Source organism: Emys orbicularis, chromosome 4, assembly GCF_028017835.1.
Source record: "Emys orbicularis isolate rEmyOrb1 chromosome 4, rEmyOrb1.hap1, whole genome shotgun sequence".
Lineage (NCBI taxonomy): Eukaryota > Metazoa > Chordata > Testudines > Emydidae > Emys > Emys orbicularis.
The window spans coordinates 27,556,821-27,569,001 of NC_088686.1; positions in this window are offsets into that span (position 1 = coordinate 27,556,821).

Below are 12,181 nucleotides of genomic sequence, written 5' to 3' on the forward strand. Positions count from 1 at the left end.
AAAATGTCCAGAAAGATGTTTGATTTATGTATGCATTAGATGCAAATTCCATTACCGCACGCGCGCTGTTGTGTGATTTGGCTCTGAACACATCACTGCCCTGATCAAATCTGATCTCATTAATTCCGACAAGGAGAGAGAGAGGGAATTGAGAAGAATTTATGGCCTGGACACTTGAAAGAAGTAAATTGTAATTCTGTTTAAAGCTGTAGCGAACCTTTTAAACACCTTTTATTATAGAAAAAAGCACTTACTTTTATAACACTGTTAGAACTTACTTAATCTTGTACTTGGAACTTCTAGTCCTCATTTAAAAAAAAAATCTATGACCTTGTTTGGGGGGGGGGAGGGGAAGAGAGAGAGAGAAAATATGCCTGTCTTAGAATGAGATCCTGCAGAAGCATCATAATAATATGATCAAAGGAGACCTATTGACGATCTGAATAATCGTGTGAAAATTCAGCTCCAGTGGTACATGTTTATTTTTAAACAATCTTTTAATATCCTCAAATAAAATATCAAATACTTTACAAGTATTTTTATGGGAGTGGATAGACATTTCATGCCTAAAAATATTATTAATTGTGATCTAGATAAAAATGGCAACAAGCACATGTTTTATAGCAGTATTCTCAAGCAGTGCACTGGTAAGTATCAGCTGAAACTGATATGGGTTTCTTTCTGAGATACAGACAATAAGAAAAATTTGCTAAAAAGGAAGTATATTTCTGTAGGGAAAAAACAAATTGTTTCTTACACTAATAAAGATTCTTATCCTTGTTTTGCTCTTGAGAAACACCTTAATAACTCATTTCCTCCCTTCATGAAAGATAATCACCCTTCATGGGTGAGATATCCTGTATTTACTTGATACCAAGTGTAAAACTGAAAGAGTGTCTCAATATGTTATTGCATTGTATAATCACTGTTCCTCCCCCAACATTCATGAACCCCGAGGGTGCATCATAGCCTAGAATAGTTTATTTTCTGTTAGGCATCTTCACCATATCTCACTAAAACGGAACTACCTCCCAAATAAAAAAGAAAAAACAAAAATCTTGATTCCTAAAATCTTAGTTGTCTCTCATGATTCATTTATAGAGAAATGAAGAGATTTCTGCAAACAGCTTCCCCAATGAAGCCTGCAGCTTCCCTTGGAAATCTACTCCAGCAGAAGTAATTGTTGAGCAAATGTTACCCAGAGAGATAGTGGAAACTTGTAAGTTACTACATATTAACAAGAAACAATACTTGCAAGATAAAACATCTTAGAAGCAAATGAGCATATTTTAAGTGTCATTCAAATTTTCAATGGTTAATGCTGAATTATGTGCAAAGTGGTTCCTTTCCATATGCAGGAAATATGCATGCATTTGCAAATCTGTATGTATATGTGAATAAATATAGAAAATGCAGTTGTCCTTTGAAGAATTACAGTGACTAAATTCAATTATTAATATAGAAAAAGGGAGAAATTAATCCTACTTTGAGTAGAAATTTCAGTGCAGCCCTAGATATGGAGTCACTACCAACACATCCATATTATATACAAACATGCACACATTGTGTTATCTACATATGAAATATGTTCTGTCTTTTTTACTCTCTTCTGTGTGTTACATATAAACATAAACAGAAGAGAGCAAAAAGGCAGAACATATTTCATATGTAGATAATACAGTGAGTGTAACGTGCATAATATGTGTGTGTGAGTGGCTAGATAGATAGATAGATAGATAGAGTACAATCACACATGCAGATTGCTATACTAAGAAATCTGGGAAATAACTTGGCAACTGTGATACCTAAAACACCTAAAATATTATTGTATATAGCTCTGTTTGCCAGACTTCAGATATTAAAACATTATTTTCTGTTATATATAAATCACTCATTCTTTCTAATGTATTAACGACATAACTACAAATTCCTGTGTGTATGGATTGCATGTAGTGTAACATTCTGTAATATTGGGGAGGGACCCAGAAATTTCTTTACTTCAAGACTTTAAGGAAATTAGCTCACTGAGAAGGAGACACTGCAATTTCAAAATTTAGTTTGGTGTTTTATAATAGGTTATCCACCTCTTCCTGCAAACCTTTAGCATATCAGTGAATGCTTGAGCATTTTTATTAAATATTCTCACCCACTGTCCATTTAAGTTTGTTTCATTTATAACCCAAAATAAAACAATCTTGTACTTTAAAAATAAGGGACCTATGAAATAAGTTTTTTTATATTGGTGGCTAATTAAGCCAACTGTTCATACTGTCTCTTTAAAAAATCTTCCTGTCACTCTAACCCCTCCTTCCAATGCCCCCCTCCCCTCCAAATACACACACAGACACATACTTTCCTTCAATGCGTGGTTCAGGCTCCATGATTAAGGTCATGCCGTTTGTTCATTACTGGCCTGGCTAATGTGATTGAATTGGAACAATACCTTTGAACTCCTTGCCTCTGATCTGCATACTAATTGACTCTCTTGTCCTTGGCAGTGACCTTGACAGGCTCTCAACCACTCTGGGAATGTCTGACCAGTTTCTGATCAAAAGTTCCTATAAAAAAACAAAACAAATATTAGTAATTTATGTTACTCTTCTCTGTATTCATATTCCCTTATACACCATTAGAGAAAGCAAAATTGTTACTCCCTAGCTCCCCCTGGATGTATTTTAAAACTAGAAAATCACCATGTCATTTTAAAGTACTGACACAGTGACAGCATTGATTTTAGGGCATTCATTGTTGTAACCTAAAACACATTTTCACATATATTTTGAGGGGATTTTTTCCCATCTTTGTTATGAGAGATGCATGTTACTCAAGGCCCTTGATACTTCCCCAAGATTTCATTTTTTTAAAAGAATAATCTTCAATTGAGTTTTATTTTAACCCAAGAAAATTGCACATATTATTTCACTTTTACAGTCCTACCCATACCTTTACAGCATGGATGTTAACAGGTTCTAAAAAGCAGTACAAATTATTGTAATTAAAAAAAACCTGCATCTAAAAGTGTGAGATTTCAGGTAATGATCTAAAGCTTTTATATCTATATCTCTGAGGCTCTTAGAACAACACATTTCTCTGCAGAGACAGGATTTCGCTGCAGAAGAGGTTATTAAACATTGTACTAATGTTATGAAAAAAGCTGTTACAGAAAACTACTTTTCTGACTGGAAAGCATAGCTTGACTTGGTTCTTACTGGAGGGGAGATTTACTTCATGAGGCAAGTTTCAGCATCTGTGAACCCTTCTTATTAAAGAACCCATATCATGCAGTAATAACTTAAATCACTAAAACTGAGTATCCATCAAGAAATACGCAAAGAGAGACAGACAGACAACAGAGAAAGAGAGAGTTATTTACAATAAAGATCAGCTTCAGAAAAAGTTTTAAAATAAAAAAAAAACATGACGTTCATTTTGCTTTTAGGAAAAATCTACAGTGAGAAAAAAACATTAGGAACATTAAACTTATTCATTCGTTTAATAATACTTTGAACTTCTGTAACACTTTTAATCCAAAGCTGTCAAAGTGCTTTAAACACATTAATGAATTAAGCCTTATGACAGCCAGGTGAAGTAAGTATTATTATTCTATATCAGTGGTGACCTGTAAATAGTATAGCAAACTATAAACTATGTATTTGTCAGAAATTTTAATGTAATTTCTACTTTTATTCTGCTCTGGTAATTAGACCAGCTGTTTTGAGAGAATGGTCTGAAAATGTATAAGAGGTTTTCATGACAAAGAAAATTAGGATTCTTTGGGGAAAAAAAATCTGGCCCATATCCAGGTACTTAGACAGGGCCAGATCTGGGCTTCATGGAAATCTACATGAAGCATATATATGGCTAGAGTATTAAGTTCTTTTTCAAATCCAGACTTTCCACAAATTTGGGTTTCCAATTCAGAAATAAGAAGTTGAATTAGTCACCAAGTTCAGATCCAGATCCCAGCCTTCCCAAACTTCAGGGGTGACTTGGATCCAGGATTCCAATTTGGACCCAACTCTAATATACATGTGGTTTCATCCAGATTCTATGCCTGGTTCCATCCCAGGCTTAGTACCTAGGAGAGGCCCCTTACCTCATCTTGCGCCTGTCTGGCTGAAAGCCTTTGATTTATGAGGCTCTGTGTCCTTAGGTGATCTCTCTGAGTTGTTCAGGAAATCTAGAAGTACAGCTAAAGAGGAGGCAGCAAGGGAAGACAGCTCCAGAATTCAGCATCCACAGTGGCCTGTAGCAGCAGATGTCAGATAGGGCTGCAGGTGGCAACCTGAAATAGCATTTGGCTGATGGGCTGCGTGTGTGTAATCCAGAAGAGTGGAGCTCTGTGTACCATAGAACGAAGGGCCATAACTTTAAAGGTATTCAGGCACCTAAAGATGCAGACAGGGCCGGTGCAAGGAAGTTTCGCCTAGGGCGCGAAACTTCCACCTTGCGCCCCCCCCCAGCCCTGCGGCAGCTCCCCGCCAACCCGCCGTGAGGCGCCCCCCCTCGCGGCAGCTCCCCCAAACAGCTGATTGGCGCCGCAAGCCTGGGAGGCGGGAGAAGTGTAGCGGCCGTGCGCTGGGAGAGGGAGTCTGAGCCGCACGTGTCAGCGCGCCGCCGGCAGCCCAGCCCAGGAACGCTGTAAAAAAAAATTGGGGGCACCGCTTTTTGGCACCCCCAAATCTTGGCGCCCTAGGCAACCGCCTAGTTTGCCTTAATGGTAGCACCGGCCCTGGATGCAGATAGGTGCCTAGTGGGCTTCTCAAAAGAGCCTAGGTGCCAAACTCCCATTGATTTCACTGCTCTCAGCCTGTGGTTTGCCCTGGGAGTAGCCGCTAACCAGGTGACGTTAACATACAGATGCATATAAGATACTGATCTATTTTAAAAATAACAACACTGTTTATGTAAAAATATTACATTTATTTAGGATCCCACAGTGTATTCTATGTTATATACACAAATATTATTCACCCCACCACTGAAATGCAGCTTCCTCTGCAGTAGAATACACCAGTCATTCTGAAACAAGACAGAATGCAGAAGAGATTTCACAAAGAATAAATTCTCCAAATGAAGCTGCTAAGGGGATGTTCTAGGTACGCTGAATGCAGTTACCCTAATTTACCAGAATTTACTCAGGCAATACTTCAATGCCCTGTGCTCTTTCAATTACCACAAGGAGTCAGGACCTTGGTTTTATGTCTCATTCAAAAGATGGTATATCCAATGTCACACTGTCCCTACTTAGTGTCATTGCTTCAGTAACAAGCGCCCCCTACAGAAAGGGAAGAGTACCACCTATTCAGTCACCAAAATCTCTACTTCCTGCATTTTCCTAGGATGTCACCCATCTAAGTGACCAGAACTAACTATATCTTATATTTGAGATTGGAGATAATCACGCCTAAAAGCAGCATGTGCATATGTGTATATATGGATCTTTCTAATATGGACAAGATTTAACCATAAACCAGTTTCTTCTCAAAACTGAAAAGGAATATCAAATGGTTTCCAGTCACTTAATCCAATATTAAACAAGAAATCAAAGGAGTTCAGTCACTTGCAGCCGACTGGAATGTATTCTAGTCTGCACTGCATCTGTAAGTAGCATGTGTTAGAATAAGGGCCTGTCCATCATTAAAAAAAAATCACCAAGTTAGATTCTCTCCTGTGCCAGAGTTCAGTTTGGCCCAGAAGGGTGAGAATGAGGCACCAGGTTTGGTTGTCCTGATTCTAAAGACCAGCACTGGCCCTGATACCACTTAGAGCTGTTGCCAGGCTGCTCTAAATTACACCATTAGCATGGGTCCTTAATGTACCCTGTGCCAGGGGTGGATAGGTACAGTGTAGCAGAGTTCTGCCATGCCCCCTCCCTGCCCCTTCCCCACAGCTGGGATGGAGTCAGAGGTGTAGACCCAGATGTAGTCCAGTAATGCCCAGCAGAATTTCCCTACAGCAAGGGAATTGTCTGTTGGGCATTTTCAGCCAGATTACAGCTGCCTGAAGGGTGCAAAGGGGCTGCCACACATGAAACAGTCTAGCCCATTATTAGTGTAGAGTAACATTAAAATAAAGATGTCAAACTAAACATCTAAGAAGTATTGTACATAGTGCTCTCAGTGTGCATGGTATCATACATGCATTCTACATAGCACATGCAAAGTAGGTTGAAAAACAGGGATGTGGGAGCTATGTTTCTTTGACCTTGTTTTCTCTAACAAACAAATAGCAACATGTATATACAGACACACTACTATTAAAAAAAATCCAAAAACAAGACACTTCACTGCTCACACTTCTCTGAGGACAGGGTGCTAGAACAAACACTGATGGATGTGTAGTCACATGGCTTAATGCACTAATGGAAGGTGCTCAGAAACTACAATGATGACCAGGGTATAACACCCTACACAGGAGAGAATATATGTGAGAAGTATTAATTATTGATAAGATACAAGGAAAATTAATGATCATATATTCTATCTGCCCACCGGCCTACCATGAGGATGGCAAAGATGTCTTCTCTGTGCCTAATAACCAGGGCGGTGTGTAGCAGTTTTCCCTTCTGGTTCGGTAGTCAGGTTCTTTTCTTCCTCCCTGGCTGAAATGCTGTTATACATATACTGTATTATTTGAGCTTCCTATTAGGGTCTATTGAAGTCACTGAAAGAAAAAAAAAGTATAATTAAATAAGGCTTTAGAAGACAGATAATAAATAACTAGTGAAATCAAGGGATTGAGGCAAAGCTAGAGTTGCTTAAACATTCTACATGGCCATTCACTAGATGTAAGACAGCTAAACAGTTCATTATGACCAATGAAGATCTCAATTAAAAACACTACTGATTGGCTTCAATAAAATGTAAGGATATCAGGGCCTATGAGACTTATGCGTGTGCTTTAAATAATCAGGGGCTTGATGCTGAGCTGACTTACCTGATCCTGTAAAGCATTTAAGCACGTGCTTAACATTAGGCATTGTCTTTAATGGGACTACTCACATACCTAATATTAAATATGCTTTTATGTGCATTGGAGTGCTTGGAAATTTGCAGGGTCAAGCCTCTGATGAACAGGGAAGAGATTATTTATGTGTTTAAAATTAAGCATGTGCTTAACTGTTTGCTGAAGCAGGTGCATAGGCAGGTTTCAGTTTTGCTTTTATTGTTTGTTAGTTCTAAGTTTTAGCATAGGCACATTTGTCTGTGATTTATTTCTCTGTTTTTTTTTTTAAAAAAATCATTCTTGGTGTTTTAATATTTAATAGCACCATTAGATGTTGAGGTACTTAGAATTTTTGTTTGTCAACATTCTATTTCCATTATCACTCTAGTAATTATTGCTATTTTTTTAATTGATTAAATAAGAGTTCTACTTTAACATTTAAACCTAAAGGTTAATAGCAAAGATGTGTGATGATAGAAACTGTATAACAACTGCATGGTTTAGCTGCCTACCAGGGTCAAAGCAGAAGCTACATGTGTCCTCCATAATCCACAAAGTGGGGGAAGCCAGAATATTCAAAACAAAATCCTTTTTTAGTTGAAACATGCCTGTTTTCATGTTTGCAAAATCTTTATTGTATTGGGGCAATTTTAAAAGATCTCAAATTTTTTGTATTAAACTTCGAAAATTGTTTTGTACCAAGTTTATTGGGGAAAATGTTGTGACAGATTTATATGCAATTTTTCAAATGGGGCTGGTTGGTGATAACACTAAACACATGAAACTGGATCTGGTTCTCTGATCAGCTGAATCTACCCCTTATGGCTCCAATCAAATCTTTGTTGGAAGATGCCTGCCCCTATGAGAAGCCCCATTCGCCTTTCTGTTTTTGTAAAAGGAAATAGTGTCTGGAAAAATCAACATGGTTATTCTAAAGGGAAATCATGCCTCACCAAGCTACTAGAATTCTTTGAGGGGGTCAACAAGCATGTGGACAAAGGGGATCCAGTGGATATAGTGTACTTAGATTTTCAGAAAGCCTTTGACAAGGTCCCTCACCAAAGTAAGCAAAGTAAGCTGTCATGGGATAAGAGGGAAGGTCCTCTCATGGATTGGTAACTGGTTAAAAGATAGGAAACAAAGAGGAGGAATAAATGGTCAGTTTTCAAAATGGAGAGAGGTAAATAGTGGTGTCCCCCAGAGGTCCATGCTGGGACCAGTCCTATTCAACATATTCATAAATGATCTGGATAAAGGGGTAAACAGTGAGGAGGCAAAATCTGCAGATGCTACAAAACTACTCAAGATAGTTAAGTCCCAGGCAGACTGCAAAGAGCTATAAGGCATCTCTCAAAACTGGGTGACTAGGCAACAAAATGGCAGATGAGATTCAATGTTGATAAGTGCAAAGTAATGCACATTGGAAAACATAATCCCAACTATACATATAAAATGATGGGGTCTAAATTAGCTGTTACCACTCAAGAAAGATCTTGGAGTCACTGAGGATAGTTCTCTGAAAACCTCCACTCACCGTGCAGCAGCAAGTCAAAAAAGCGAACAGAATGTTGGGAATCATTAAGAAAGGGATAGATAATAAGACAGAAAATATCATATTGCCTCTATATAAATCCATGGTACGCCCACATCTTGAATACTGCATGAAGATGTGGTCGCCCCATCACAAAAAAGATATACTGGAATTGGAAAAGGTATAGAAAAGGGAAAAAAATGATTGGGGTATGGAGCAGCTTCTATATGAGGAGAGATTAATAAGACTGGGACTTTTCAGCTTGGAAAAGAGACGACTAAAGGGGGATATGATAGAGGTCTATAAAATCATGACTGGCATGGAGAAAGTAAATAAGGAAGTCTTATAACACAAGAACTAGGGGTCACCAAATTAAATTAATAGGCAGCAGTTTAAAACAAACAAAAGGAAGTATTTTTTCACACAATGTATAGTCAACCTGTGGAACTCTTTGCCAGAGGATGTTTTGAAGGCCAAGACTATAACAGGGTTCAAAAAAGAACTAGATAAATTCATGGAGGATAGGTCCATCAATGGCTACTATCCAGGATAGGCAGGAATGGTGTCCCTAGCCTCTGTTTGCCAGAAGTTGGGAAAGGGTGATAGGGGACGGATCACTTGATGATTACCTGTTCTGTTCATTCCCTCTGAACACCTGACATTGGCCACTGTTGGAAGACAGGATATTGGGCTAGATGGACCTTTGGTCTGACCCAATATGGCCGTTCTTATGTTCCCCTCTTCTTTCTCTGCTCCATATTTCCCTCTACTCACCTAGATGGACAGGGATGGTATCCCTCCGAGTGTTCTCTGCCTATAATCTGATGCTTCACATTTGTAAATACTCTACAAGATAAGCAGTGTATTGGTGGCTCTGCTCTGAGTTCCACGCCTGAATGCTTGAGCTTGTTCTTTGACTTTATTGGGAGATACACACATGCAAATCATGGGACCAAAAATTCTGGGGCCCGATTATTCCTACCCAGGAGGGGAATGGCTTGAATTAAGGAAATCATTAGATAGGCAAACTACTGCCTAACATCCAGTTTATTAAACAGGCAGGAAAGTTACCTACCCACATTTACGCAGATTCTGTCCTCTCCGCCTCCCAGCTCTGCTTGAAGAAACAACAATTATTACATATGCCCTGGAATCATCTCTAGTATTTTATGGAAGTATAATTTAGATAAACTGTAGTTTTTTGAACGTTGAAAAATTTGGCTCTCAGCTGGCCAGTATGGTTTTTCTGGCACCCGGATGATACTACAATGATAAGTGCCTACCAACCCATTAATCATAATAGCAAATAACAATTTAAAATCACATTTAGACTCTGGGAAGAGGTGGAAATAGAAATTGTGAGTAAGGGGATACTGAATACTATGTGTCTAGCTGGCTTGGATTGCCCACCTGTACTTTTAATTAATATGTTTATGTTGCTCTTTCACTGAATAGAGTATCCCCTCCTTCTATAGCAGTGGTTCTTAACCTGGGGTGCACGCACCCCCTGGGGGTGCGAGATTCCCTTTCTGGGGGTGCAAGACACGCCAGATTTTTTTAGAAGGTAAATCATCGAAAACACAAATTAAGCACAGGCACGTAAGTACAACTACTTTGTTTCATCAAACCTATGTATTTATTAACATTGTACATTTTAAATGATTATTGTAATATACAAAAAAATATATATCTAGGCTTAAGGGGTGCAAGAACATATTTTTTAGGTTTAAGGGGTGCGAGAACATATTTTGATTTTTAATAAGGGGTGCGAGAACATATTTTGAGAATCAAAGGGGTGCAGGCTGCAGTAAAGGTTAAGAACCACTGCTTTACAGGGTGTGAAAGTGCTGTTTCTGCAATATTTTCTGCTCCTACTAGCCCAAAAAACAAGACTGGTAGTGTTAATTGAACTTAGGCCTTCTGCATAAAGATTCAGAGTATTACTGTTAGTTTGCGGGCTAACTACATAGTTCAGTGGTTAGCAAACTGACCTCTAGTGGAATGAAGGGGACTTGTAAATGAGTGGCAAGATGTGGCAGGTTTCAACTGAAAGGCTGAATCTAGATAGGAAAGTAGACTACCACTTTTGCCAATTTTCATTTGCTAGATAATGGGTGCTGGCAGCTGGCATTATTTGACTACCTACACCAAAGTACTTTACCTGTACCAACTGCAGTGAATGCAACTGACTACGGTGTGCATCATGGATAAAAGGCTTCAGAGCAAGAGGTTTCCAGTTTGACTCTCCAGGCACTAACTCGAATCAAAAAAAAGAAAAAGAAAAGAAAAGTAAGAGAAAAACACAGAGAGGCTCAGAGAGACCCAAAACAAAAGAAAAAAGGAGAGAGACATAAAGACATGGATAGCATGAAAAAGAAGAAGACAGAAAACAGTAATGGTCCAAAACCAGTTTCTCCTACAGTTGGGCCACACTGTTATACCCTCCTCACTCAAGTGGAGTAGTACTGTGCTCTATGAGTTGTCCCATGGAAGTCAAGGGAAGCACTACACAATGTGAGTAAGGGTTGGAAATCAGGCCCTATATAAGCTACCACAATTTGCCTTTATACTGAAAAATTGTGGTTGTAGGCAGGTTCTTTTTGTGCAACAGGCTACAGCTCCCAACTGAGCTCCTGGCCATAGGTGCCAACTCCGTGGGTGCTCCGGGGCTGGAGCACCCACAGGGAAAAATTAGCGGGTGCTCTGCACTCACCGGCAGCCAAGTTCCTCCCTCCTCGCCTCCTTCTCCCCCCCCCCAAACGCGCAGCATCTCCACTCCTCCCCCTCCCTCCCAGCGCTTCCCGCCCCTCCCCCCCACCTAACAGCTGTTTGGCGGCGCTTAGGACTTTCCGGGATGGAGGGGGAGGCGCAGGGACATGGCGCGCTCAGGCGAGGAGGCGGAGAAGAGGCAGGGCAGGGCCGGGGACTTGGGGGAAGGGGGTGGAATGAGGGTGGGGCGAGGGCAGGGCCGGGGGAGGTGGGATCGAGCACCCACCGGGCAGAGGGTAAGCCGGCACCTATGCTCCTGGCTGGAAAGAGTTTAGAAACCACTGATGTAAATTCTTGATGGATTTTCAAGAGAAATGAGTGAGCCATCTTTTCTAAATTAAGAAATTAGAAGCGACTTCAATAATATAAAGAAGGCTAACTACGAGGCCTACATTATCCAGCTGGATGACATTGGACAACACATGAACTGTTTGATTCATGTTTGTGCTCATTAGGTCCTTATTTGTGTATCGTTCAGAATAATCCTTTGGGCTTTAAAATTATGTTAAAATTAATACTGTCAAAGGAGTCATTTTATAGGAAACGAATGTATTCATGTCAGGGAAAGTACGTTAAATTGTAGCCAATAAAGAATGAAGAAGGGGACATTTTAAAAAAGGGGAAATCTGGGAGAAGACATACAATTGTTGTTCTTCACTACCTCATTATTTGTAATCAGTGATATGTAAACTTCAGATTATAATTCAGGATCAATTCAGATGCAAATATCTGAGCCTTAATTGTATATGTAGAAGAAAGAAAACTGTGACATTGTTAAAATGTGCTTTCTTCTGTTGTTTCTATGTCCGCTAAGACAGACATTCAAAGTTTAAGCAGTTTCACATCACCTGGGTATGTTTATAATGAAGTAAATTCCCTTATAAATATTCTGTGTAAATTGCAAAAAAACCAAGAAGTGGTTTGTACTGAAGC